The 7,871-nt window shown below is 31.4% G+C and overlaps 1 protein-coding gene across 7 annotated transcripts in view; it reads left to right on the forward strand.

Moving 5' to 3' along the window:
- The window catches only part of LOC108754628 (longitudinals lacking protein), a 226,807-nt gene that overhangs the window by 144,077 nt on the left and 74,859 nt on the right, over positions 1-7,871 (forward strand). The window lies entirely within an intron of this gene.

Below are 7,871 nucleotides of genomic sequence, written 5' to 3' on the forward strand. Positions count from 1 at the left end.
TTTTGTTTTTTAAATTTGATAAAAAAATTGTTTGACATTTTACGCAACGTTGCGCAAAATTTTATTTTATAATTATAATGATGTTTTAAGAAATTAAGAAATTTTATTTATGTTTAACAATTAATTCTTAAGGAAGTCATCTATATACCTAAAAAATTCAAGTTTCCACATGAATGTTACAATTATTGCTTATTGTATTTTTGACGTTATAAGTTTATAATTAGCATTAAAATGTATAGCATATGATTACACTCCGACAAATTTAAACTTTTTTTCTAGATCACGAACGAGACCAAGTGATTTTTACAAATTTTTGGTCGTTGGAAACGAATCTGTAAATAAAATTGCTTTATTATCAGGTTTTTGAGTAAATTCATATTAAAAGTGCTAAAAATGGCATTTTTTAATTCTTTGAGCTGAAATATCTCTAAAAAACGTGATGTGATAGAACGATTTCATTTACGAATTTGTTTTCGGCGACAAAAATCTATACGAGTCACCTGTTTTATTGGCGGTTTTATGTAAGAAATAACAATTATATTGAATAGGGGTACTTAAATCCATAGATAAATGACTCTTTAAAGACTGCTATGCAATTTGAATAATCATCTATATGTAATGATTTATGAGGTCATTCTCTCTCTCTCTCTCTCTCTCTCTCTCTCCTTCTCTCTTTTTTTCTCTCTCTCTCTCTTCCATTATCAATCTGAAATTGAAATTATCACAATTTGTTTAAACAATTATTATTTAAACAATTAACACAAATTTGGATGAAAATAATGGCACTCTATTGGAAAAAAATGCATATATAATAGTGCATATATAATAGTGCATTGCATTATTTTTTTCTCGCGCTATTGAATTATAAAAATCTGAACTCTTGGATTCGATCACGTTAAGTTGCAAATTATGTTCGTTATGTTTATGTAAGGTAATATCTAAGACTTTACGACCATCTTTTGAGTGTTGTAATGATACTCTGGAAAGAACCGGTAAAGAAAGAAAAAATTAGCGAACCGCTAGAAAAAAAGAGTTAGTGCCGTAATATTTGGAAACTGTTTTACGTGCCCATCTCTTGAAAAGTGTCTTATAATGTTTGTGATGTGCACATCGATAATATTTATATTGCAGCATAGTGCACAAGCTTTGTTACTGATTTTTCAGAGTGTTATTAGAGCGAGAATATCACGTGTTTGTCAGTATCTGTCTGTAGCGTAGTAGATGTTTGACGTTATGTTTTGCCCGCTTTCCCGTGTTATATGTTTGACACGGAATACGCTTTGAATAACTTTGAAGTGCGAAGCGCGAATCTCAGTCCATAATGACGATTAGTAGCTTTCTCGTCATACATGCTGCTATTACAGATTTTGTGTGAAAGTAAGCTGTACAGTTCTTTTCTTACGTCTCTAACTCGAGTATCTCGGTACTTTAACACCGTATTAATTGCTCGGGACAGTTTTTCCTCATTCCCACTTATTATACTGGCACAACGGAAAGGATTTAGGCTAAGATAATACACAATGGTGCACTTAAAAAAGTTTTTCAGTGACATACGAGCGTTACGATTCCAATCAAACTCGCTAAGAGGTTTCGGGCGGTGTATAATTGTGAAGTAAAATTGCGAAAATGGGTAAACGCATGTTTACCTTATTTGACTGCATAAATTTAATTTTTGTAAGTCTACGACGAATAGGGAATTATTGGTCATATTTTCGGCTGTGAAGATTATTATTAAAAATTGTTAATATTTTAACTTTTTTTAAAATAAAATAAAATTTAAGGGAATTTTATCCTAATTGACGCGTCGTGTTTAGATAGCATAATAGGCGATAGGAATAAAAGAAAAAAAAAGATAGAAGAGATAAATACAGAAAAAACATTCATAAGACAATCGTCGCGTCTGCATATGAATCTGAATTTGCGGAACGTTTGTTTGCATTGATCGATTCGTTATAAAAATAGATATATACATATATTATATACATAGATATGTTACGATCATATGTACATTATGCGATACAAAGGGAGTACAATTTATAACAAAATTTTGTTGTTCTGTAAAATATTACTTATGCATAATAAAAACATACGATTTACACATGCCCTGTTGTTTTATTATGTTTCCGGCTGGCTCGCAATTGCGATTGGGCATAATTGCTATACGACGTTCCATGAGCTACACTCTTCAGGGAAATATCTTCGACCTTCTCACGTTCTTCAGAGCATAACTTGTTCAGATGCATCTCAAATTTGTCAGACAATGTGCAATCAATGTGCAGAGAGGGAATCCGCTCGTTTGTGTAATTTCTTGAATGCTGTGAATACATCTCTCAGAGTGTTGAAAAAAGGTGACACATCTCTCTCCAAGTTCCTATTCTCTCTTTTTAAATTATGCCGATTAAGCGACATGCTGTCGTTGTCTGTTATATACAGGGTGTGTCATGTCGCGTTTTTAAGATATGAAACACATCGAAGACAAAATTGAATAGAGAGAAGCGTTACAATTTTGAGAATCCTAAGATTGAATTAGCTTTTCCAAATCGTTGTCTCTTTCCTACTCATATTTTTTTTGTAATCGTTAAAGTTCTATGCAGTATTTGACATTTTTTTTTACTATGTTTGGTCAGTTGAAGAATTCTCTTGGTGTGAATGGATGAGGTGTGAATGAATGAGATAATGAGTCGATGTTCATGATTTGGGAGGATTATGAAGTTTAGTCGATGATACAGCAGAAGCAGCACGATTATAATCCAATCTTATTCTCTTTGTTCCACGAATGTTTATTATTAATTATTATGCTTACATAAGATTCTGATCGTGTTTCAGCTAAACGGCGATTCTTCTGCGACGGATTGCCGCGTGACATTTGGAGACAGTGTAAGGATGAGCTGCGGTGCCTCAAGTGCATGAAACGGTACAGTGATTGGCGCAGCCTACGGAAGCACATGAACTTCTTCTGTCAAATGGAACCGCTCTACCCCTGCCCGTACTGCTCCCATAGAGCCAGGATTCCTACCTTATTGAAGTATCACATTGTTCGCGAGCATGTCGGCCTTGCGTCGATCGAGCAGACGCATTAAAATCTCAATTTTGATAACAATAACAAGATGAAAAGATGGTACAACATACCATCAAGAATACATTTCCGATAAAATCGTAAATGAACTTTCGTGAAAGTGCATCCACCTTATCGAAAGATTATGTAAAACGTTTGAATATTTTGCGACTAATCCTGGTCTTCTAGAAAAGTAAAGCGAATTTTGATTTTCTGTAGTAAGCATTTTTTTTATTAAACTGTGGAGAAATTATATGACCGATGGTGGGGGAATACGAGACTTCGTATAAGTTTACACTACTTTTTTGAGAAATATTGATTGTAAAAAAATGTTCATTTAATTCTTTTGTTAGTAAGTTATTAACTAAATGTTAATATAAAAATACAGCATAAATTATGTTGATTTATTAAATTCAAGTTATACATTACATTGAATTATTGTGTTATGGATAATAAAATATATGAGAGTTGTTATTTTTTAATGCAAGAGAATATATATTATATATTTTATGTATATTCTATAATCATAATTTTGTGGCTTATTTTGAATAATAAAATTATATTAATATGGTTGCGATTTATAAAAATAGAGTATTAAATATCAATATTTTTTGTAAATTATGTGATTTGAATATAGATATTTTCTTGTAATTATAACAATAATTATACGCGATATTTCGTCCAACTAATTATTGTTTATGTAACATTTTCTAAAATTTTATATGTATTTTATATCACTCTATTTTTACACGCGTTCTGCGATATAGTATTTGTGCAAAAACATGGTGCTATACTGATTTACCTCTACATCTATATATACATGAATTACTTTCTTTCTTTTCTTTTTGAGATTTATAAATTAAAATTTCTTTTCTAACAGATGTTTAATATGTGATAAAATCAGATATAGTTGTATTGATGCAATAAATTGATATGCATTTTTTAGCAAGAAATTTTTATGATTAATCTCAATTATCTTTTCTGATATTATTCATCAATAAATTGTATTCATACTTCCAATTTTCATTTTCTGAATATTTCCTCGAATTGAAATCAATTTTGGCAAACTTTGTCAAATACAAATTTTATTTTTTATTTCAGATATTTCGTAACGCAACGAGTTAAATTTGACGTTTATATGTTCGTGGTATCGTCGTTGTATCTCTCTGTGTGCCTCGCGCGTTTCGCCAACTTTTATCGGAGAACATACAAATTTTTCTCTCTCGAAAGTAACTTTTGACCATTCTAATATTCTTGCGTCTAATTTGTAGGATTCGATCCGGCCGCGCAGCAATCCGAGGATCTCGGGGAATACGTAGGCAAACCCACCTTTACATGTCCGAAGTGTGGAAAGGGCTATGCGTGGAAGGCGAGCCTTCAGCGTCACCTGAGCACCGTATGTGGCACACCACCCATGATTTTCTGCAATCTCTGCGGATACAAAACCAGTCGTAAGGACGTTCTCTTCAGGCATATGCGGCACGTGCATCCGAGATCACAGTAGCGCAACAACAAGGAAGAAGGCGTTTCGCGCGGATCGAAACACATTCCAACCTACTATGGATGATCCATATCAACTTCAAAGCACAATGAAACTCGCAATGTGAATTATGCATTTCTCAATTTTATGCAGTCGATGCATAATACAGTCTCAACCGAAATATATTAGATGCTATATTAGACGAGAATGACTGAAGTCTAGTCTACACACACATCACTAGACGTTAATGTGCATTTTATGATTGCAAGTGCAATTAAATATATTATAAAAAATTAATGCAATATTATATAAAGAATAATGAATAATGAGTAATTTTTAGTGAGTTATGTAGACATTTTTTTCGAATCCTTCCTCATTTGAGTCTTTTAATTTGACTATCTTAGTATCCATTTACATTTTACAACCATTCTCTTTGGATATATAAGTATATGGATTGATATCGCTGATAATCAAGTAAGATCAATTGTTTTAAAGTTGACAATTTTCAGGGATTTCTACATATCTGCCTGAATCATTGCTCCGTACTACTGAACTTTAAATCTCATATATTGTAGCCTATAAGAAGAAGAATGAAGATGAGATTCTAGCTTAGCAGCGATGGGTTTGTGTTGTGTACATGTTTTAATAAATTTCTTCGTTTTTATCTTATGGAACAGCTGAGGTTGTTTAAATGAAAGCTGTTTAATTTACAATATTTGCAATTTAAAAGTGACCTAAACAATCGATTTATTTAACGTATAGTCGCATCAATCAGTTACGTACTACAGTTCATGGCGATCAGACAATCGTAGGTCTCTTTTATGCGAACGATTGTTTGCGATTGTCCCTATATAAAGCGAACACAGCTGCATCGTAGCTTCCTTCGTTTGTTTCAGATAGCAGCGGTTGGAATTTGCACAAACGATATATGTGTCCTCACTGCAAGAAAATCTACGCGCCGAAGAGCCTGTTAAAGAAGCATATGCAGTTTGGTTGTAAAATGAATCCGCGCAACACCACGACATTCTCCTGTACTTTCTGCCCTTACAAGAGTATATACAAGGCAAACATGGAAAGACACGTGAGCAATGTTCATAACACCGGCAGCCTCAAGTTCCGCTGTGAGCTCTGCAACTTCCGCAGCAACTACTCTTTCTGCGTTCGCAGACACATAAAGACCTTCCATCGATTGGACGACTTTCAGAAATAAACAATACCTTCCTTTTTAAGTTTTTGTTTTATTCTCATCCCGATGTGCAATAAGCAGTATAATTGCACAGTGTTGCAATTGATTATTGCCAATCACAAGGGGGGATTTTTCTTTATTTTTTTTTTTATTGCTGTGATTGGCTAGTGTCCAATTGAACATGTGCAACTGATATACTTCTATTCTGTGCAAACAGAATTCCTTTTTGCAAAAATAGTTGACGATGAATTATCGTCATGAACGTTTCTTTTTAGTCTTCGAATGAATGAACACAGAACGATTTATGGTTTTTCAATGATCAGACTTTTCCGCATGTTTTAGAATTTACCCGTAAAATTAATGTGATCGACATCATATACATACATATATGTATATATGTATATATATATAGATATATATATGTGTGTGTGTGTGTGTGTGTATGTATGTATGTATGTATGTATGTTTATAATAGATATGTTCTTTCTTATCGTATTTAAAATCATCAGATTAATAAACAAATTAAAATACGATAGAGAAAATAGACGAACTAAATCTTATCTTTTCTTTTTTCGCAAATTCGGCAATTAATTTATATTGCATTCTTCTTGACATGAAACTGTGCGAGGAACCGAGGACGTAAATATCAATGACAAAAAAACAAAGATTATTTTTCTCACGATTGTTTAAGTCAAATTTAACAAAGTGCCACAAAATATTTAATTGTATTATATAAATATAATTTATCTACAACCGCATACGCTATCATGAATTAATTTAATGACAATCAATTATAGCGTGTGGACGAACTCAAATAATTAATGAACCGAGATTCCTATCAATTGAGCGTCCACAATTTTTTGAGATAAACAACTTTATGTAACTATTTTGACGTAAATTATGAAAATGAACACTCAAGATTCGTTAGATTTAATTCACAGACAATATCTCCGCGAATTAGAAAGAAAGAAAAATTTTATAATTTATTAATATACATTAATATATTTTAAATTGATGTGTGATTTTAAACATTGTAATTACGTAAACGATTATTATAAAAATAAGCCTTATATCCAATCTCTCATCAATTTAAATCCAAAAAAGAATGTATGAAATTATGTAGGCAAAGAGAATAATGTTTGAATATTTTGTAAATATGATTAATGCTATCAAAATTTTGCTGTTTGTATTTGCTGAACAGGATTCAGATTATTTTTCTAGTATGTTAATCTCCAACAAAATTTTACATTTTTAATGTAGCTTCACTCGTTGAAATATGTAAAGTACTGGAGATTTGTATTGAAAAGTTTGGGATTGATTATTAAATACGTGAGATAATCAGAAAGTCATTTTTAGTTTAGAATTATAATGACTTCGGCGATTGAACCTACATAAAAATGCTCGTCGGATTATCACACTTAAGTTAAGCTGTAATTACGTAACTTTATTTACATTTGATACTGTAAAATTGTGTACTATGTAACATTACGGAAAAAATATTAGTATTTATATGAATGTGTATATTTTTTCGATAAAAAAAAAACAGTTTTTTTTTCTTTATTTATGAAAAAATTCGCTTTTCATGGAATTAATAAAATAATGTATATATTTTTACACGTAAACATATATATTTTTTAAATAAAATTGAATAAATTATTCAAGAAAGTTATTATTTTAATGATTTTTTCAACTTTATTTAAAAAAATACGTATGTATCCTATACATGTGAATGTATTATTTTAATAATATATAATTCTATGAGAAAGTAAATTTTTTCACGGATATAAGAAAAAATGATGAATTTTAATTATTTCTTAAACGTTTTTTTATCAAAAAGAATATTTTCCTTGACGTTTTTCGGGTAGACATTTGAAACGTTTTCAAGAGCCGGTTATAAAACGTTTTGAAGAAACATTTGTGAAACATTTCTTGAACGAATATGTGCTGGGATCATATAATTTATATTTACAATAAATATTGTACAAATTTATAATTACAAATGATACATGCGGCTATTATTTTCTTATCAAATTTTCTTTTTCTTCTTTGCAACATATGCATATTTAATGTGTAATAGTACGGGCTTACTTCGTGCGTGTGCGTGCGTGCGTGCGTGCGTGCGTGCGTGCGTGTGCGTGTGTGTGTGCGTG

Source organism: Trachymyrmex septentrionalis, unplaced genomic scaffold (genome assembly GCF_001594115.1).
Source record: "Trachymyrmex septentrionalis isolate Tsep2-gDNA-1 unplaced genomic scaffold, Tsep1.0 scaffold80, whole genome shotgun sequence".
NCBI lineage: Eukaryota > Metazoa > Arthropoda > Insecta > Hymenoptera > Formicidae > Trachymyrmex > Trachymyrmex septentrionalis.